This window comes from Pinus tabuliformis, chromosome 6, assembly GCF_031772625.1.
Source record: "Pinus tabuliformis cultivar Carrire ecotype Pingquan chromosome 6, CPIR1, whole genome shotgun sequence".
Lineage (NCBI taxonomy): Eukaryota > Viridiplantae > Streptophyta > Pinopsida > Pinales > Pinaceae > Pinus > Pinus tabuliformis.
In genome coordinates this window covers 1,501,881,159-1,501,904,162 of record NC_142292.1, presented here as the reverse complement: position 1 = coordinate 1,501,904,162, position 23,004 = coordinate 1,501,881,159, and positions in this window count along the sequence as shown.

Genomic DNA, 23,004 nt, shown 5'->3' with positions numbered 1-23,004 from the left:
CTCCCAGTCACATCTGTACAATTTTTCTTGGTAGTGCTTCAGAGCCCCACATCTCGGCCTATGTTATGCCCCCATAGTCTCAGTGCGTTGTCCCTCTCCTGGTCACCTACACCAAAATGAAAAACAATTCATCATGTTAGACTTGCATATTTTTGGATTTGATGTCATCTCATCATGCATGATTGAAGAATGAGAACATGTTACAAGACTTGATCATAGTTGAATGAATAGATGAAGCATATTGAGCAATAAGCGATGAGGACACGTACACATGGACCATCAAGTGAACACCAAGACCATCAGAGACCCCACGCACTCTTTCTAGTGGAGGTGAAGATATGATAAACCAAGAGCACACTCATTACTCAGTAGCATAGAAGGTTGACACAGGCACCATAGTGAGCTAGTACATGTCAGTAGTGTCATGTCGAGTTGTGTCATGAGTCATCTCTGCCATATCACTATTATGGTCCATACTTGTTGTAATCAATGTGATGTAAAGTGGAAGTCCAAGAGACCCACATATGAAGTCAAAGAGTCACATCAGTTGAAAATTCATAAGAATTTAAATGGCCATGAGGGAAGTCGAAGATACATAAGGGTCAGTTATCCCCCTTGGCTATATATACCCCCTCATTATATGAACAAAGGACTTTTCATCTTGGCTCCTCCCACATAGCCTTGAGAGTCTATAAAGTTGTCTTTGAGGAGCGAGCAGTGGCTCCAACGCTCCACTACTAGGGCTAGTGATATATGGTGTGGGAATGTGTCTTGGAATTTTTTCTTAATTCAAAAGCCTGTCACATGCCAACACGTTTTCATGCATGCTTTGTATTCATATGTAAGACTATTCTTTAAACGCTTGTAATGCATTTTTTCTTAACTTGTACTAGGATAGTTGACATACTTTGATTATTCTAGTGCATATATTGTTGAAGATTTGTTGTAATGGTCACTATTGTTGTCTTATCTGTGTGGACTACTCCGTTGGGTGTTGTAGGTGTTATTCATTTATCTTAGTGTTGGTGACTGCCGCATCTATTTGGACTACTCTGCTATAGGTTGTTTAGATCCTATTGTGTTGTGTGTGTCTCTAGCTGATTTGGGACTACTCCCTTTGGACGAGAGACTCACTTTCACCCTCCCCCTCTGTAGTGAAGGAACTTAGACATAAGTTACATTAAGCATTCACTAGGAACATGTACCTTGCTTTTTGAAGATCAAGTATATCACTCTCATGTGATGAAAAGAAAGTTCCAAGAAATATCTTAACGATAATGACAACTAGGTCATCATACTAGATCAGACTCCTACACCAAACAGTGTGAGGTCTAGTTGCGACTTCATACCAAGGAGATCCCCTAAATGTTGGCAGGTTGAGCACCATTAACATTTTTGGTGCGAGAAGGAGGTGCAGAAGACAAGCTGAGCCCGTTGCATCCAGTTTGAATCCCTTATCAAAATGGCTCATACAAAAATCGATCTCTCGGGGAGTTTGCCCCATTTCTCCCTTAATCAACTATCATTCCCCAATGAGCTTCTTGATCACTTGTCCTAGTTAAACTTTAACGGTGAGGACAAAATGATCGTAACCAAGCACATCTCTAATTCTCTTCCTTTTTGTGAATCTCATGAAATTGATAGTGAAGAGATTTTTTGCGTCCTTTTCTTTCTCACGATTGAAGGTCATGCCAATCAATGGTGTCATACCCTACTGCCTACTTTCACCCATTCCCTTCTTACTCTACTCAAGGATCTCCACCAAGCCTTCGATACGTATAACCACTAAGATGTATATGAAATAATGGATCATTTAAGAATGAATCCTGGTGAATTAGTTGAGGACTTTGCTACTCGCTTCCTCCACCTCTGTCATGAAATTCCTGAACAATTTTTGGACCTTGACTTCATGAGCCAAGGGTTGAAACGGTTGGTTCATGTTTCTTGACACGATGAATCTCTTTCTTTCCCTTCTTCCTTGACTCTTACAAATCATGAGGCCCCTCAGTTTGTAGAGGATGAGCCCAACACCCTATTTTCTACTTGTCCTCCTCTCTTTTCAGTTTCGAAGTGGGTGCCCCCTCACATCTATTGCAAAGGTGAGAAATCTGCATAGAGGATGCGCCCTTACAGCATTTGCCAAAGCTAAGAATTTTGTGCAACATGTTCCAAGCCCATCTTCTCAGCCATCTCCCACTCCAATTGGAGAAATTCTAGAATGGCTCAAAAAGCATATGTAAAAGACTCATTCCTCCATTCCACAAGAGGACATCAGCGTTTATAACCCAAGCCTCGAGTTTGATCTACATCTCTGCCATCCTCCATCATCTACAAGCCATGACTCCTTGTACAAGACTCGCTTTATCAATCCACTTTACCAGCCAGCTATGCACATTCTCTTGATTCTCAAGCTACTAGCTCAAATTGTGGTCATTTGCAAGGAAATATCATTAGAAAGATGGAGGAGCAGAAATGTGAAGACATAATCAATTCCTACTCTATGCTTCAAAATGATTCACATCAATACAATGAGATTCTATTTTTCAACTATTCTCAACCCGCCAATCTTGGTGAAAGATCATACAAAATTAATTATTTTGATCAACCTCCATTCTTGGTCTGTCATCACTCCCTTTATTTTGTATTTGTGATAAACTCCCAAACACAACATGTGATCTGTTGTTCTCTCATTTACACTCTAACTTAGATCTGGGATGCGCATCATTCAAAGAAGATGCCCATATTGAAAATTCCTTTTTACTTCACTTGCCTGTGTGCCCTACCATTCATAGTGCATCTACCTGTGGTGAAGATACTCCCTTGTTCTCTTGCTTCTTCATATGATGAGTTATCTCCTCGATTGACACAAGGGAGTGAGGTTTTCCATGGTGAAAATAGTCTCAATGCATAGGGCCCTTCCCACTAGTCATCATCTTGTATGTTGCTTGAATACACTCATCAAGTCAACTTCGTGAAGCTAAACATTTTGATGAAGCCTATGACATAGATGTTTTCCATCCTAAGAGAAGTTTTGAAATCAACAACAACAACCATCATCAAGCCCTGCATGATCTGGTTCACATTTCAAAATTCAATTTTTCAATTTCGGAATGTTCTGGGATGTGCCAGGGAGTCAAGTCACTTCAATGCTCGCTGATGGTTATGTCAGGAACTTGTGGTTCTGGTAAACCCCTCGAACTGAATCAGATCTCGTCTCTCACGCACAATGCATCTATTTACTTGGTTATACTCGATCAAGATCCTCGTGTAAAAAATGTTTACTATTCCGAGTGTGATATTTCAATATGTCAAAATTTCACTCATGACCGCATCCACGAGAGTGTTACAGTGTGTTCGTCTTCATGCACGTCTCTTACATCCAACTCGGGTTTGGAGTGTCTGTTTCTCATTCAATCATGGAACTGCTAGGTTGATTATCTCAAAGATTGTCTTGGTCTAGAATCATACTTATTGGATGTCCTCCCTCATGATCAAATCCTTGGTCTTCTTGCAAATGTTTCACTTCAAATCTGCCCACTCATCACACCAAGAATCTCCTTGTGTGATGACGAGTGCACAAGCTATCACATGAATCAGGCTCCTCTCATTTCATCAAACCCCAACCAACTTCACACATTCATAGTGTTGATGTCCTTTCTACATTCCTGTGATGACCATGATGCTTGCATAATTTTTCACCACTTGCAGGTGGGTGTTATGTCATATCTAGCACACAACGAACATGGTTCCATTATTCAGAGTGTTTGCAAGAACGTTCAAAAAATTTCTTTGTTCATGTTAAACTAGGAATCTGACATCTCAATAAGCTCGTATGATCTTTCTTCTATATTGGGTGACTATCATGCATTTTACCATTTTCCCAATAGTACATGTAATGATAGTCGCTTCGTGCATTATGATATTCATCGTGTAACATATTTCTCCTCATACTTTTTTCAAACAAGAGAGGCACTTCAACCTGCATTGATGGCTATGTCATGTCCTCACTATCTTAACATGACCAATGAGAATGATCAACTATCTCTATCCATACCAGATTCTCATTTTGATCCCCTCTCTCAAATCATAAATCCATCTTTTTAAGGATCACAAATCTTCTGAAACAACCAACACAACTTTTATGATTCAGTCAATGAATGGCTGGAACAATCTTACTTGGCGAGCTGTGTTGTAAGTAGCAAGTTGCAGTCCTTCCTTGTGCTCTCTAAGAAGATTTGTTTAGATGAACACATACTCACAAGGGGCTTTTGAGGTTTGTTGCAAAATGGTTGTCATCGAAGAGGTAAGCATGTGAATACCTTGGGTGGTTGTGACATACCTTTCTGCCCACAAGCAAGACCTTCTCTCTTGTGTGCAAGATTGTCAAGTTTTTGTATTTTCTGTTGCACACTATTTTTTATCTATTTTAACTGCTTGTATCTTTGTGGTTGCTGGTAAGGAACACCTACAGTGGCTTCAGTAGAAATTTAATTTCATGTAACTGTGACTGTTTAGTGTAGGAGTATGAGTAGTGTTTTCTTTCTTATTTTTCTTTGCTTTCTAGTTTGCATGTTTGTTTTCTTACTAACTTGGTTTGGTTTTCTTTCTTTCTTGCTTTTCTTACTCATTTTTCTTTAACTTTACCTCTACTTTTTCCTTTTTTCTCTCTTCTCTTGCTTGTATCCGTAGGTTAGCCTCACATGAAACCATGTTTGGCTCTCAAGACAAGTCAGTCAAATCTAAGAGGACTTGTACAACTATCAACATATGGTTATCTTTTTTACTCTCTCTTTGTGAAGAGCTTCTTGTCTTTAGTCGATGATGCTCTGATGGAAAATACGTTCTGTTCAGAGTGAGTCTTGGTGAAAACACAACACTTGCACTATTAACTAGTATCACCTACTCTATTTGGTTGTTTGGGTTAACTCTTGTCAACTCAGTCAGGTAAAGTAAGGTGAGGGGGGAAACCTTAAAAAGTATGTCAGAGGTATATATAACATACTTCTTTAAAGGAAAAACCTATTCTTCTGTCAATAAGTCAGGATCCCTCTTCTTCCTCTAAAATAAATAAGTGTTTATGCATATTTCTTTGAAAAATATGAAAAAAATGGAAAAATTAAAATAAGGTGAAAGAAGAGAAAGGCTTCCTGCATAGAGAGGTGATGCAAGTAACTTTTCCAAGGTACTAGCCAGGTTCACTGGAGGAGGAGAGATGATTTTCTTCCAGCATGACTCTGATGGGGTACTGTTAAGGCCTGCTAGCAGTAGAGCAACACTAGAGATGAAACTTAAACTCTAAAAATTATATTACTTCAGTACCCATATACTCTTCATCCAAAATCGAAACAACTAAGTTGACTTGGCTTGGTATGTGTGCTGATCGATCAAGAGAATGGTAGTGCTGGCTGGATAAATCGATCTTGCAGACAAGACCGATCTCCCTAGTATTAGAAGATAGTCTAGCAACAAATAGACAAACAAATCTATCTTTCTCTAGACATATGCGATTTATATACAAATACTATAGAGGTGTTAAGACCCTACCTTAGATCCAACACTTGTTTGTAGTAGCCATCCTTCAATCATTCGAAAGAGTTACCCTTGAGAACCTACAATCATAAACAAGCAAACATGAAATAGCACCTACATAGAAAATATCATAAATCATGTCTATTATGGTGATCAAGGAATCCATAAAATAAACCATGAACCAACAACTTATTGAGAAAAACAAACTTATTTGTATTAACTTTGAACTAGAAGAACCTTACAACCTTTTCAGCCTTGATGTTGAACAAGCTCTTCCTAGGGTCTGAAATAGGAATTTCCTTTACTTTGACAAGCCTTGCACTCTTCCAAATGAGATCATAGATGTATGTAATATCTCCTCATAAAAACTCAACTAAAAGACTAAGTTCCAACAGCATTTCACCTCAAAAATATTTAGCTTATAACCTCCCAAGTAACCAGCCCAATGCTTCATTTTATAGTGCAGAGAAAGAAGTCATAGGTCCACCTACGAAGGGATAGAATCCTCCTTCAAAGGGATAAGCTCATCACATCAAGGGGTTGGCTCCTTAAGGTATGGGATGCATGAACCTTAAGAAAGCGAACTTGCCACCTCAAGATTCCTTCCAGAAGCTTCTAGAAATGACTGAAAGTAAGTTTTTAGAATATACTCATTCCTTTTTAAGTTTTACAGGGGTCCGCACCCATAACACAGAGATAGAGCGGTCAGGTGCGCAAGAGAGATGACCATTAGGTGCGGGACCGTAGGTAATGCAAAGAGAAAGTGCGGAACCAGAGTTTTAGAGACTTTTGAGGGCTTTCTCTTATTTTCAATGCTTGATATGAGGAACTGAGGCTCATGACTTGCAAAGGAGGAAAGTATGAGTGGTAATGGACTCACACATATTGCAAAATGTCATGGTGACAATTTTTAGTGCAACAGATTGCCCCCTAAAGTGCTGAGTCTATAATAGATGAAGATAGAGTCTATCATTTATGAAGAGTGAAGTAATTTATCATTTCAAAGATCATCCTAAGGACACCCCAGTCGGAACCTATAAAAACATTCAATGAAAAATATATATATATGTAGACATATCATCGCTGAGGTAGGCATTCCCATACTTAGATTAAGACTACCTAGAAAACTGATTAAACTATCCTGATAGTGGAATGATTTTGTAATACATCAAGAGTATGGGAATATGTAGATACAGTATGGATGCAGTAATCTGTTTATGAATAGTCCACTGTATAATGAATAACAAAATTCCTCACAGCCTGGATGGTAGAAACTAGATCCAGGGTCTTGATTTTTGCTTCCCGAACTAGTACGATTCTATCCATGTGAATAAATGCGTCGAAGTCGAACATGGTAGAAACCACTTGATTACCAGTTAATGATGTGAACTGTTAACAAGTGTGAGAGAAACCACTAGTAATGTCAATGGCTCTCAAAGTACTCAGTACAATCCATGAAATGTGAATAAATGAGCTGAAGTCGAACATTTCATAGAATCATTTGATCCAAGGTCAATGATGCAACCTATCGTCCAAGGGTAGAAATATGCCATTAGGGCATGTAGATTTCAAGGTACTAACGATTTCTAGATCAACTTCCTAGATAATGAGCTGATGTCGATAGAAAGTGGTCCATCATAGGCAAGCCCACAACACGAAATCATAGATCAAGTTTTGAAGAAATATATCGGCAAGGACTGACTCAGGGATGGTCAAAATGGATGACAGATATTTTGCAGATGAATTGTTTGTTTGAACTAATCCCTTGAACACATAACGACACTGAAGATGGCTTGGTGACAATTGACCCAAAGCTAATACCCAGAAACTGGCCGAAGACTTTCAATATGGTTTGATTAACTGTTAGGAAAAGGATTTCCCAACCCAGGTGAATAAAAGTGTCATGTTCAAGAGTGATTAACGACTTTTCCAAAAAACAGAGTATAACAAACAGGTTTATTTTTCTCTCTTTTCCCCCACCATTTCTGGAAAGTACCTCTTTATTTTTGACAAGCTTGAAGAGGATAACATTTAAGGAGTGGTTCGTTCCTGTTTAAAATTGAACAGGTCCTTTACTGTTAAATTTTAATGAGTCTAGTATAGGAAAAACTTGGTGTTTTTCAATTTAGGGAGTCAGAAGAAAAATTTAAGAAAACTCCATGGGGGTACTTTTTCGTAAAATAATCCCTTAGGTCCAAAAAAGGATAAAATAATACAGGAGGGATGACATTTCCAATACTTTAACGAGATGTAAAGGGCAAGCACTCGACAATCTTTTCATATTTAATGAGTCTGAAAAGGGTTTAAAGAGGACTTTAATCTCGTTATGGTGACGAGTCCAATGTCGTCAGGGTTTAACGAGTCCGACATAGGTAAAACTTGAAGTCTTTTTCATGTTTAGAGATATTGAAAAAGACACAGAGAAAAAAACTCTAGGGGGGGTCCTTTTTCATAAATTTGTGTCCCTCGAGCCCGAAAAAGTATAAAATAATACTTGAGAGAACCGCTTGACATTACGATCAAAGAGTACTTCTCATAATTAGTGGCTCCGGTCCGAAAAAGTAAAAAAGTGATCGAAGACACGTCATTTCAAAACTAGTATTGAACCTGAAACGAGAAAAGTCTGGAGTTCTTTTCATGTTTATACGGTCAGAAAAGAGCTGAAAGTGTACCGCCTTTTTATTCTATTTTAACGAGTTAAAAGGGAAAAACTCGACAATATTTTCATATTTTACTAGTCAGAAAAGAGATTAAAGAAGAATTGTCCTAGAGGAATGAGTGGTGTAAAGGGTAGCAACTGGTTCCGACAGTGGTTGAACTACTCAAAACATGTAATGGTTAAGAAGCTGGCTAATAAAACCACTCATCGCTGCAGTCCCTCAAGAAAGGAAAAACAACCAAGTGAAAGCATATGATCAGCCAAAGAGATGGTGGTGATAGAATGAAAAAAACTAAGACTCATCTAGTAGAATTTAGCAAATAAAAACGACAATCACGAGAAGTAAATCGGGTATGGGTTCATTTTTACACAATCTTGAACCATAGAGAACTCTGCTTGGATTCAATTTCATGTTTAAACAAGCTTGAAATGAAAAACTATGCTTGTTATAAGCTCGAATGCCCCTGGCATAATGACTGAAATTGAGGTACATGCCCCCCAAGCTTCATTGCATTCAACGAGGTGGATGAATGAAAGTTCACTTTTGAGATCTTGGAAAGATTCAAAGACTCAATTTGTAAAGGGAGTTGTTTCATTTTTCAACGAGGTTGACACAGTAAAAGAACTATCCTCATAACCCTTGTTTCATTTTTTAAACAAGCTTAACACAAGACAAGGAACTATGCTCACAACACTTGGTTCCATTTTCTAACGAGGTTGACACAGGAAAAGAACTATCCTCAAGACTCCTTGTTTCATTTTTTAACGAGGTTGACATAGGACAAAAACTATCCTTGAAACATTTGGTTTCATTTTCTAACGAGGTTGACACAGGAAAAAACTATCCTCGAGACATCTGGTTTCAATTTTTAACAAGGTTGACACAGGAAAAAACTATCCCCAACATATCCAGTTTCATTTTTTAACGAGGTTGACACAGGAAAAAACTATCCTCGACACATCTAGTTTCATTTTTTAATGAGGTTGACACAGGAAAAAGTTATCCTCGACATTGGTCAGGAATCAGAAAACGACTGTACAGCCTAATATGAAATTTCAAAGGGACTCAAAGGCGTCACGCTATCAAATGAATCCACCTCAGAATCAGAAGGTACAATTCGAGGATCATCAAAAGTAACAGTATTCGATGAAATCATATGAATATTTGCAATAGAAGGCGATGTGTTAGGAGGAGGGAAGGAAAAAGTTCCTAGTAAACCAAAATCTTTAATCAAACCTACGCCAACATCCTTGTAAGGGTTAGACATTTTATCGATGTGCTAAACACTATCTGTAGAGGCTGGGTCGGATGAAAAATAAGTCAGCTGGTCTATCGTAACAATCTTTCCGTTATGAGGAAACTTTACAAGCCGAAAGACCAATGAAGCAATATCAGTCATAGCATAAGACCAACTTCAACCTAGTAGAAGGTTGTAATCTAGAGGGGTATCAACCACTTCCACATCTAGAACTACGGTTTTGCCTTCAACCCCTATAGGTAAATTCTGCAAAATACTAAAAGGGTGGAACCCTAGGCCATCAAAAGACTTTAGAATTGTCGGAGACTGATTGAGTGTGGGAGAACCAAGTGATCTCCAACACTGGATCGACATAATACACGTAGAAGCCCCTTCATCAATCATAGTATAGAAACAAGGCCTGTTTTTTACTAACACTAGAATCTGGAAAGCCATTTGATGAGGTAGGTAGGGTGTACTATTCTCTAAATCAAAGATTATTAGGTTTGGATCATGAATATCAACAACTCCTATAGCAAACAGTAGTAATTTACACTATGCTAGGCATGATTGCAGCACTTCCAAAGCCAACATTGCTGAAGGGGAAATAGCTAAGTCTTCAACGATGTTATAATTATGAGCAACTCTCGCATGTGGATTGAAAGTTATTTTCTGAAATATACCTTTAGCAGGCAATTTGATTACTAAGTCAGGGTTGGGTTTTTCGATCTGTAGTGGATCAAAACCAGAAGGAGGTGTCGTTGATGTGTTTGAATTAGAAAATTTTGCTTCTTTACCATCAACACGATTTTTACTACCATAATCTTGCGATCACGTCGCAATCCTAACATGAGACATCATGATAATGGGTTATTTTGAGATATTCGAGGAAGGAGCAACCACCTTACTATCTTGAGTAGGAAAAGGATCCTTCAAGACCGCTGGCATTTGAGAACCTTCAACAAATTTCAAAAATTTTGCTCGATGTGGCATTCTTTAGTAAAATGATCCTCATCGCAAATGAAACAAGGATAGCGAGGTTTTCATTTTTCATTAGTAGATTCATTTTTATTTGTTTTATCTTTTGAATTTTGATTGTTTTTGTTCTTCCCCTTATCTTTACTACTAGATTTGGTTATAGATGAATCTACGACATGGACGTCAGCAGAAACTTCAGCGAAAGAATCTCCTTTCGCGGAATCAGGTAAAGTTATTGTAGGAAAATAATTCTTTGAAGATTTCTTCTGGATTTCAGTACTAACTGAACCAGTCATACCATCAGCAGCATGAGACCCTGAAGGAGCTGTAGTTTTTGGAAGATCAAGGATTTTTTTTGTGTAAAGTACCTGACTGTGTATAAATGAGGTCAAGGTATCGAGCCTAAGTAATGACTTTCTCTTCAGTGACAACTCCTGCCTTAGCTACATCTTCAGTGATTTTAGGTAACAATGATTTAACGAACCATTCCACTAAAATTTGATCCATAATGAAAACTTTCACTAAATGCCTTCTACGTCACCATTCATGAATATGATCATAAATATATGTGGATGTGGATTGTTTTAGTGAAGTTACCAGTTCCCTGCCATTGTCGTATCTGACAGGCAACTGAAAATGAGTTAAGAAAGAAGTGGCTAACTGACTGAAATTATGAAAAGAGGCTCATGGTAACTCAATGTACCATTTGGCATCAAGACCAATAAGAGTTCTTTGAAAAAGACACATTTGAATTGAATCATCAACGATTGAATTAGATGCACACCAGAGGTGATAAGTCATAACATGATTTGACGGATCCTCTCCTGACTTACCCTCGAATTTTAGGATATCACTGGGCAATTTATTAGGCATTGGCGGCCAATACAGAAGATAGTAAATCGGATCATTCATAAGGCATGACAAATCATGTAAATCCAAAGTTGTAATAAATGGTAATTGACGGTTAGGGTCGCGAAAACCTTGAGTAATAAGACCAGCTCCAGGAGGAGGATATCCAGGATAACCTAAAATCAAATTTGCATTAGGAAAGTTATAACCTCTCGGGAAACCAGGATTACCCAAACCAAACTGAGGTTGTTAAGGTTGTTGATAAGTATAGCCAAGATACCGTTGATTCTGATAAACTGGGTTTTGCACAGTAGGACTGAATTGATATTGTCCCTAGTATAGTTGATAAGTGAATTGCGGTTGACTTGTAGCAATCGTACTTGGACAAAGTTGTCCTGCAGGCATCTGGACCGAAGTCTGAACTGTAGGTCCTGACTGTGGCACAAAGACTTGAGGAGTTTGCACTGATGTAGGGATAGTAGAAACCGGAGCTATAGATACTCCAGAAACAGGTGTGTAGGTTGAACAGAAGTTGTAGTAGTCACAGTAGTTTGGAGCAGAGTCTGAGGTGAGCTAGGCCTAGGCTGGTGAACTAAACCGGGTGCAGGGGTTTGAACAGTAGGTTGGACAGGTTGCTGGGTTGGACCGGAAACCAAAGGTTGTCCAAGTTGATTAGACAACTGCACATTAGGTTGCATAATCTGTTGAGTTTGAGGTGGATTTCACACCATGTTCATTCTAGGGTGTGGAGTCGTAACAGGTTGTGCATATGGAGGACCATAACCTGGTTAAACGTAGGTCTACGAAACTAGAGATTCTGGGTTCGATCCCCAGTGGAGTCACCAATTTATTGGCCGGATAAATCAATATTGTGAACAAGACCAATCTCCCTAGTATCAGAAGATAGTCTAGAAACAAACAGACAAACAAATCTATCTTTCTCTAGACATATGTGATTTATAAAAAAATACTATAGAGTTGTTAAGACCCTACCTTAGATCCAATGCTTGTTCATAGTAGCCATCCTTCAATCATTCGAAAGAGTTACCCTTGAAAACCTACAATCACAAACAAACAAACATCAAATAGAACCTATATAGCAAATATCATAAATCATGTCTATTATGGTGATCAAGGAATCCATAAAATAAACCATGAACCAATAGCTTATTGAGAAAAACGAACTTATTTGTATTAACTTTGAAGTAGAATAACCTTACAATCTTTTCGACCTTGATGTTGAACAAGCTCTTCTTGGGGTCCGAAACAAGAATTTCCTTTACTTTGACAAGCCTTGCACTCTTCCAAATGAGATCATAGAGGTATGTAATCTCTCCTCATAAAAACTCAACTAAGAAGACTAAGTTCCAACATAATTTCACCTCAAAAATATTCAGCTTCTAACCTCCCAAGTAACCATCATAATGCCACCTCAAAATATTTCTTCCGGAAGCTTCTATAAATGACTAAAAGTGAGTTTTTAGAATATACTTGTGCCTTTTTAACTTTTATAGGGGTCCGCACCCATAACACAGAGACAGAGCGATTAGGTGCGTAGGAGACATAGCCATTAGGTGCAGGACCATAGGTAATGCAAAGAGAAAGTGCAGAACCAGAGTTTAAGAGACTTTTGAGGGATTTCTCTTATTTTCAAGGCTTGATATGAGGAACTGAGGCTCAAGACTTGCAAAGGAGGAAAGTATGAGTGGTAATGGACTCACACAGATTGCAGAATGTCAAGGTGACAATTTTTAGTGCAACAGGTAGGGATTACATCTTTCACTCAAGATAGTGAGGAAGCCATGATGATCAAAGAATCAAACAATACTTCTCGAAGGGTTAGAATCACTTTTCACGAAACGAGATCCATACAGAGAGCTAGATTTCTACAAATGTGTCACCAATATTGTAGCACCTACAACCACAATCCAAAGTTTTGGCTCACATGAAAATTTCGGAGCCTACCTTAGATAATGTGATTGATCGTTCCTTGGCCACTTGTTGGTAGGTTGATGATCTCATGCCCCTCCCCTTGACCATGATATTTGTTCATGTTCTCATCTTTATGCAGCATGTTTCATATTTGGGCATCAGGATTATTATTTTTCATGCAAATGGAATGTTGTTCTTCTTCAAGGGGAAATCTTGTGTGTATGGGTTATTCTCATTGCATAGACATGTTTCACATTCACTTCACACACTCTTGTCACGAAAGGTTGTTGCATCAACCATAATATGTATTTTATGTTTTGGATGGTCTATGTTGTATCACTAAGTGTTCGTGTGTGGTCATAGTCAAGTTCTATCATTGTTTTCATTAGTCTCATTGATCTCACACTTAACCCAGTTTCCCGAGCAACCTAGCCTCATCCTGATTTCTGGAGCTACACACTTTTCTTCTGCAACCCTCAAGATTTTTCCCTTTCCCATTGGAACTATGCTATATACAGAGACAACAGCTTATCTTGTCATAAAAAACTGCACAATGGTTTCTTTGACTGTCCTTCCCAAGCCGAAACACACTCTCTTCATAAACTATGTTGTGTTGTCCCTCACCTACCCATCCAGACCTTCTCTCCAGAAATGCATTGAGCAGTCAAGTGTCCAACATTTCTCTCCATAAATTCACAGAGCATTCGGGTAGCCAACACTTCTCTCTGGAAATGCGTGGAGCATTCCAACTTCCCTGCATCTAGAAATTGCATAGAGGTGTCCTGCCAAGACCCCATCCCACAATGGTGGCTTGCATCTCTGAAAATTGTGAAGTGTTTTCCTAACTTCTTACCTAACTTGCTAAGAAAAATTTCATAGAGTAGCCCAACCTTTCTTTGGAAAAATGTGCAGAGCAGGCCAGCAGCCTTGCTCTTAGAAATTGCATAGAGTAGGCAACCCAACCTTGCTCTCGAAAACTGTGTTGATCGTCCTGCCAACAGTTAATGTCCATTGAAACTATGTTTATCTATCTCTCAGTGACTACAAGAAAAGGTGACATGATGCATCACTCTCAAGGAGTTGAGGAAAAGGAACAAGAAACCATGTTATGATCGAGACCTCACTCAAACTCTAATGGATTCATGATCATCTCGGAGGTAAGTATGATAAGTAAAGAATATCTTTAATGTGCATCTCTTAGTGAAACTTGAAGGACCTTTTGTCACTTTCATATCATTTTGTCTTTGATAACATCTATGAAAGTTTTGATAACATGTATGAAAGTAAGCACAAAATCATTTCATGTGTTTTCTCTACGTGTTTTGCTTTCTTTTCTCTTGTTTGATCAATTGTCTTCTTTGGTATGTTGATTGTTATGTCATGCTTGCCATTTTGTTCTGGAAATTTTGAAGGTTTTTCTTTGGGTGCATAAGTTTCTTTCACTTTATGAACATCTTCCACACACACACAAAATTGTAAAGAGATTTGTGCAAGTGTCGTCACAGTCATTCAAAGATCCATCTCAAGTTTCAGACTTGTCACTCTTAAACTTTGAGTTAGTCCCACTAAGAACTTTCTTGTCTTGTTGGTTTTAGGTGCCTTGACAATGAGATGTGATAATTGTGTAATCACAATGTCATGTATACACAGGTACACATTCTTTCACATAGTCATTTTCCCAAAAATCTGTCGACTGGACAACCCTTTGCCAACCGAACTCGATCTCAGTGACATTACACTGCTACCTAGAACTATGCAGAGCTTGAGGTTGTCCTCTCAGCAGCCTGCACTACAAAGTTTTCAAAATGAGCTAGCTGACTGACTCCTAGAACTGCGCAGAAATTGTCTGAGAAGGCGATAAAGTTTTCACTTCCTGAAGTACCTTCCATCAAGCCTCCCACTGGTCAATTAGAGATTGAACATGAGATGTGACCCTATCATTTAGTGAGCTCTAAAATTTCATAGAGCTATCCTAATATCCCTTATTTCCTACTCTAAAACCAACCCAGGAATTACATATATTTTTCTTGTCGTTCCCTTCTTGTGCGCTCTACAACCATCCCAAGAATGGTGTAAAGTTGTCCTGCCCTATCAGCCCTTCTTGCCCTCTCTATAACTAGCCCAATAATTTCATAGAGCTATCCTGCCCAACCCATCTTCCTTGCTCTACAACTAACAAATAAACTTCTGAGAACTATCTGGGCACATATGGTCTCTCAGGATTGCATAGTTTTGACTAGTAACTCTTACAACCCAACCTTGTGCTCCTCTCAAAAACTCGGTAGATTTTTCTTCTATTGTTTGTTGCCTCCTACAATGTCTTCCCTAGAGATATTGTGAAGATCCTAGAGGGATGAACTACTGAGTTCTCCCTTGGAAAATTGTGTAGATTGCCCCAGTATATCCCTGACATCTTGCCTGGCCTTCCTCCTCTAATCTATGCAATTCTGCCTCCAAGTTGGGTTTTTCCCTGCAATTGTTGTTGATGTCTCAGATTGAAAAAATATCTCTCCTAATGACATATGTGCAGTTTTTCCCAAAATTTCTATGGGGCCCCACATCCCAGCCTATGTTGTGCTCCCATAGTCTTAGTTCCTTTTCCCTCTACCAGTCACTGGTGCCAAAATGGAAAGCAATGCATCATGTTAGACTAGGATATCTTTTGATTTGATGTTATCTCATCATGAGTGATTGCTAAAATAGGTACATGGATAGAGCATGGCATGACGAAGAACAATATGAAGAAGGTGTGAATACTAGAAGAATTTCTCATAGTTGAATGAACACGTGAACCACATCGAGCAACAAGCAACGAGGACACATACAAATGCACCATCAAGTGAGCATCAAGCCCATTGAAAACCCCGCACACTTTGTCATGTCGAGGTGAAGATCTGATACACCAAGATCACACTCATTATTCAACAACATAGTAGCTTGACACGGACACCATAGTCAACTATTACATGTCAGCAGTGTCATGTCGAGTTGTGTCATGAGTCATCTCTACCACATCACTATTATGGGCCATACTTTTTATAATCAATGTAATGTAGAGTGGAAGTTTGAGAGACACACATATGAAGTCAAAGAGTCATGTCAGTTGAAAAGTCATAAGAAGTCAAACAGTCATGAGGAAAGTTGAAAAGTCACAAGGGTTAGTTATCCCCCTTGGCTATATATAACCCCTCATTCTATGAGAAAAGGAATTTTCACTTTGGCTCCTCCCACATAGCCTTGAGAGTCTGTAATCTTTTCTTTGAGGAGTGAGAAGTGGCTCCAACGCTCCACTACTAGGGCTAATGATGTATGGTGTACAAATGTATCTTGTAACTTTTGGTTAATTCAGAAGCCTATCGTAAGTGAGTACATTTTCATTCATGAATTATATTTATTTGTAAGATTGTTCTTTAAACGCTTGTAATGCATGTTTTCTTAACTTGTACTAGGATAGTTGAACTATTTTGTTTATTCTAGTTTATATATTCTTGAACATGTGTTGTAATGGTTTCTATTGTTGTCTCGTCCCTGTGGAATACTCCATCAAACACTAGATATATTCATTCTGGTATATTTTTGTAACGACAATTGCATCCATGTGGACTAATCTGTTGGGTGTTGTATGTGATATTCATCTACCTTAGTGTTTGTGATTTTCGTATCCATTTGGACTACTCCATCGGAGCTTGTGTAAAACCTATTGTGTTGTGTGTGTCTCTACCTGAGTTAGGACTACTCCCTGTCAACTAGAGACTCACTTTCACCCTCCCACTTTGTAGTGAAGGAAATTAGACATAATTTACACTAATCACTCACCATGCACACATACGTTGCCTTTTGGAGACCACATATATCACTCTCATGTGCTGACAAGCAAGAGATAAGGCATATCTTTAATATAATGGAAATCAGGCCATCGTACTAGATGAGACTCCTACACCAAACAGTGTGAGGTCTAGTTGGGACTTCATACTCGGGAGATCTCATGAATGTTGGTGGGTCCAGCACCATGAACACGTGGAATATTGTTAAAAAATCTTGAACAGTTATTGAGAATAGATTTTTCTTGTTCACAACTATTTTTTCAGAATTTGTAATTTTAATTTTGTATTTTTTTGTTTTGTTAAATTACGAAAATCACTGTATCCTTGAAATTACAAGACCTTCCCTTAGTGAAAGCTAAAATTGTGTTTCCATTATCAATTTGAAGTACATATTTATTTATTTTCAAAAATTTCATATCTTAAAGTCCTCTTGTGCACCATATATATATTTTTTTCAAATGGTTAAGGCCTTAAAAGTTATAACAAAAATAGTTGAGGAATGTATTTTAATATTTCGATATATTTGAAGGGAAAAATGTATTAACAATATTAAAAAATATTATTTATAAAAGAAATTGTATATTTTTTATACACGGTCGAATCTCTATGGATATATTCTTTCATGGACAATAGATTTGTCTAGTGTAACACCCTCCTCCCACATCTACCCAAGTAATTGAACAACCGAGGAAAACATGTTACGAGAAGTTACTATGATATAATTTGACCTCATAAGTAATGTTAAGGAGGTTGAACTAGTGAAAACACACCGTACAAACCTTCCACCACAGCAACAAGACTCATAGGAACCATCCCACCCTTTTATATAACTAGCCCCTGGGTCCCACTGACCTTTTATACCATTAAATTGCCAGAAGCACCCTTGATATGGACATGCATGCGTTTAGGATGCTCTAGATGCTTCCACAATATGGGTATACATGCGTCCAAGGACTTTTCTTCCTAGTGTTGTTCTCGTGTCTTCAAGATTTGAGCCACTGGTTTAGGGCGAGAGCCCAGGTCATTGCCTAGAACTAAATGACACCTTCAAAACATAAATATAGCAATGGAATAATGATAGCAATGTAATTACTTGAACAAGGTCTTGACTGGACCCCTATTAGCCATGACATGCATTTCATCAAACATATCATGAATATGTTATCTACAGGTCTAAACAAGAGATCTAAGCATAAGGGCTTGATACTCATCTAACAATCTCTAAGAAGCATTGTTGCCTCAACACATTAGTTACAGTTATTCGTTAAGCCATAGATACATTTATTATTCATTTACAAGTGAAACGTGATGAGATCCATACATAGACACTGTCATAATACATGTTCATAACCAACATAATAACAAAAAAAATACTAAGGAAGAACAACCGTATGATCCAGTTCAAAACTAGTACAATACTCATATAATAACAAGGAGAAATGACATTGTATTAATGATGCAAAGGAAAACTAGTTGTGGGAATTCCATGAACCACCTGACCGTAGACCTCGATGAGCCAAATCTCTCTTCATCCAGTCACACTCATGCCACATTCAAACCATGAATGTGGGATCTCATAAAATAGATAATTCAAACCATCCAAGGCTTCTAGACACAAAACCACCTCAACCCATGAGACAATGATTCCACCTCATCGTCGGACATCACAAAACCATCACCAGGTAAATTGCTACCCAAGCCTTCTATGGTTTTAGAGCGTTCATTCGAATCAAGGTTTCCAAGACTAGTAAATCAACCCACAATTATTGTTGGGATTCCAAAGTGTTTGTCCAACCATGTCTTATAGGACTAGTAACTCAACCCACCAAGGGATTATAGAGTGTTTTTCCAACCAAGATTTCCAGGAATAGTAACTCAACCCAAGCTATTCTAGGGCTTTGAGAGAATTTTTCTAGCCAGGGCTTCCAAGAACTAGTAACTCAACCCAAGCTAAAGGAAACATGAGAACTAACCAAAAAACAAAGAAATTAACCCACAACATGATGACTATCAAGGAAATGGAAAGGCTAGGAAAATCCACTATCAATCAAGGAAATCCTCCTTGCCAGTTACAGATCATGACTAATAAACCACATGCATATGTCATGCATGACAAAACTAGTGAGGAAAACATATATGCAACTCGGTACCTACACACAAAACCTACTATAGCCATTGATCCTGATGTTCCTTTGGCATTTCTTGCTCTTCCTTTGCCTTCTTTCTCCAAAACTCCAAATTTCACACTCCTCCAAAAGAGCTACAAGAAAAATCTAAGTGTTCAAGAGTATGAAAGAGAGAGAGAGAATAGCGAGAGAGCTCCAAAATGAAATGAAAAAGGTCTATGAACTGATCCTTGGAAGCCTTTTTATTAACGAGGCCTCTATTTTCTTCATTTTCCATTATTTTCCTTCTCACATCCAACTTGTCACAATCAATTCACAAAGACACAAAATCTACTACGCCTCTCTTCAAATTTATCCAATAATAGAATTTCTTCATTGTTGTTAGGTCTTTTGATAACCTGGGTGACCTTAATATGGGTGTTGAATATCGATATTGTAACAAGAATGCTACAACTCCCAAGGTTACTGACTTTAATTATCAACCCGGGGATCGTACAAACTTAGATGTATTAGAACTATATGTGCGACGTACAATGTGTCCTTCCTTTTCTGTCATGATGTAATGGAGTCCATGTACTTAATTCAAATCCTAAACTAATTGCAGAAAATGCAATGTTCGAAATGGAACCTTAACCTATTGCAAGAAAGAAAGTACAAGGAAAGAAACCTATTCTAATTGCATAAAGATCATGAACTAAATGTAAAAGAAACCTAGGTTAACCCTATTTATCACATGTGATGATTTAAATTAAATGAGAATGAAATCTGATCTACATACTACTAAATATTGTGTGCATGTGTAAATATAAAATAGCTCATTTTTAAAATCTTTTTGCTTTACGAATGCAAATGCTAATCTTTCCTTGATCTTTGGCAGGGGAGACAAGTGTGGAGTAAGAGGGTTAAAATGTTCTTGATGGAATGGAGTCAAGTAGAGGTGTAATACCAGCTTCAATGATGATTTTTATCAATTCGGGCTCAAAACAGACTTTCCTATAGGATGCTACAGTGATTTCCTATAGGACGCTACAATGGTTTCCTACAGGATCCCTTGATTTCCTACAAGATGTTACAGATTTACTATACGAAATTAGAATTCATCCAATGACCAAGAAAATAAAATCCAAATTGGGTGGGATGTTTTTTTTATTAACTAGGATGTCTTAGGTCCCCATTCCAAGTGGAATCACTCAAAAATACCTCTGTTAACCCATGCTAAAGACTAGAAAAACATGACTAGTCAAAAATCTAGATATTCGAGAACTAGTGAGCTAGTAAATCTAAACAATTCCTAACCTAATCAAGTTAAAATGCAATGGGGTAATTTTTGTTATGAACTATAATGTTTTTTTGATTGAATTCAAGTGGAGCTAACTTGATTGAAGCTCATTAGCATGCTCGAAAAATAGCATAAATTTATTGTTCTTTGCCACAAAGGAGTTCCATAAATCTAGATTTAGGAATAAGAAGACTAATCCAAGAAGCTCAATGATTAATATGAAATTAGAAAGTTTTTCCAAGGATTAAATAAGTCTTATGATCCTACAAAAGAACTTACATCAACCATTTAACTCAATCCTACAACAAGAAATCATTAATACTAAATGCAGAAATAGAAAGAAATAAAAAACAAGAGATGCATGTGGATAAGAAGTGAAAAGAAGAAAAGAAAATGATATAAAAGGGCTCTGAGTCTCCTGGGATGGCAAAGATCAAGGAAACTTAGAGACCTATGTAGGATAACAAGATTTATAAGCTGAACATGGCACCAATCTTCATTATTTTCATCAATACAATTACATCCATGTAAGAAAAGAAAATGGAACTCTAGAAATATGAGTTCTCTACACAAGAACACTAATGAAAATCTATCCCTGAAGGAAAATTAAACTTGGTACGTATAAAAAATTATTAGGAATCATTCCCTATGAAAGGAAGAAGATTTCCTCACCAAAATCCCTTGATTAGTGGATTTGGTCCCAATATTAGGAATCTTCATTAAATGGCAGGGAGCACATTCCTAGATTTTCTCAATCATTGGAGTTCCACAATTTGTGCCATCATTCCATAATAGCTTGTTAAATTATTATTTATTATTGATCCTCCTATAGTAGGGAGTAGGTGACAGGTCCCTAAATTATCTCCTCCAAATCTTCATAACCTGCCCAATATTCTCATAATATTCCACAAAAATAAATAATATTAGGCACAAATATCCAATTATTGATAAACCTTCCTAATGAATATATTAAAGTTGAAAATACATTATATAATGTAGAAAGAGAGGTTTAATGTGCTTAAGGATGGTCATGGCCTTAATTTATGTTTTAATTTAGAGGCACGGGCCTTAATTTATGTCTAATTTAGAGGCCCGTCATACCCCCTGCTGAAAGTGTTGCTCATCCTCTGAGAAACTTAGTGACCTAATTGTGCCTCATCCATGGCCTTGGTGGCATCTCTTTTGTGCATTAAGAATATTGGTTTTAAGTTCTGCAAGGACAAGCCCAAAAACATATTTGTGAAAAGAAAAATCATTATTTCTTGAGACCATTAGCTTGCTTTCTTTCCCTTATTCAAGATGGGTTCTTGAATATTTTTTAGTTTAGCAAGGTCTTTTGTATCCTTATTAACCTTCTTATACCTTTCTCCTCCATTTGGACACCTCTAACACCTTTAAAATGAATTTAGATGAGAAATAGGACATCTTGTAGTAATTCCCGTCAAAACTACAAGAAACCTACATGAAATCCTGTTAAAAATACATGAAAACCTTTTTGAGCATAAATGATATTTTGAGGTTAGGGTAGACCCTCAACTTGAATCCCATTCCTTTCTCCCATTTTAGGCCCTGTACAAAAGCTAGAAAGAGATTAGAGACATCTTGGAAAACCTTTTTTCATAACTGCAGTTTGAGTTCTATTTTGATGGTGAATGCGCCATTTCCTTTTGTTGCCTTCTTCCTCTATTGTGGCCTAGATGACTGCCTAATGGTCTTGGATTTCTCTGTTTTGATTAGGTCTCTCTTAAGCTCTACCATCTTGGGGTTTATCATAATTTGTTAATTTCTTCCTTCTTGTAGCAGCATTCTGCGTTCTTGTAGTAATCATTCCTGCTCCTTCCGGGTCTTCTAACTAAATGGGAGTGATGAGAAATGATGAAGAGGGATTGGATGATGATGCTAGGGCTCAAAGGGAGTAGTGTAGGTTTGTTAAAATGGAGATGATGCTCTATTTTTTTTTTCAAGAATGAAATGGGATGGATGAATGATGAGTAGATAATGAATATGAAGTGGATGGAGGGCTTGGAGTGTTGAGGTGACTTGGCCTTTGCAAAAATTTCTTCTTTTAACTCTTGTCCTCATTCCTTCAAATCATCACCCTTCATAATTTGATTTTTCAACATTGCATGAGCGATGGAGTGAGCTGAAATTAACTAGTTGAATGCGACTGAGGCTACTGACCCATCCTTAGCTTATAAAACCTCATCTCTCATGCATTGACAACAAGTTTCTAACTATAATATTCTCAAGAGAAGAGGTCAAGAATATTTCATACATGTACCTACGTGATGGCCTTCCTGCAAATGTTGTTTTTTGGAGAGTGAATTCCTTTCTTATATTTGCTGCTTGTGTTTTCCTCCTTTTTCTCTAATGTTGTTCCTTGATGTGCAGGTACTAGATGGTGATGCTAATGAATCCTCACTGTGCTAGTGGGTTACATCTTGTTAAATCCCTTTGTCATGTTTCTCTGATGGATGTGGATGGTTGTATATGTCTCCTTATCAAATTTATTGGATGAGGAATTTTAGATGAAAATTCTATGTACACAATTCCCTTAGACTACAATTTTTTTTGAACACAATAAAAGTCT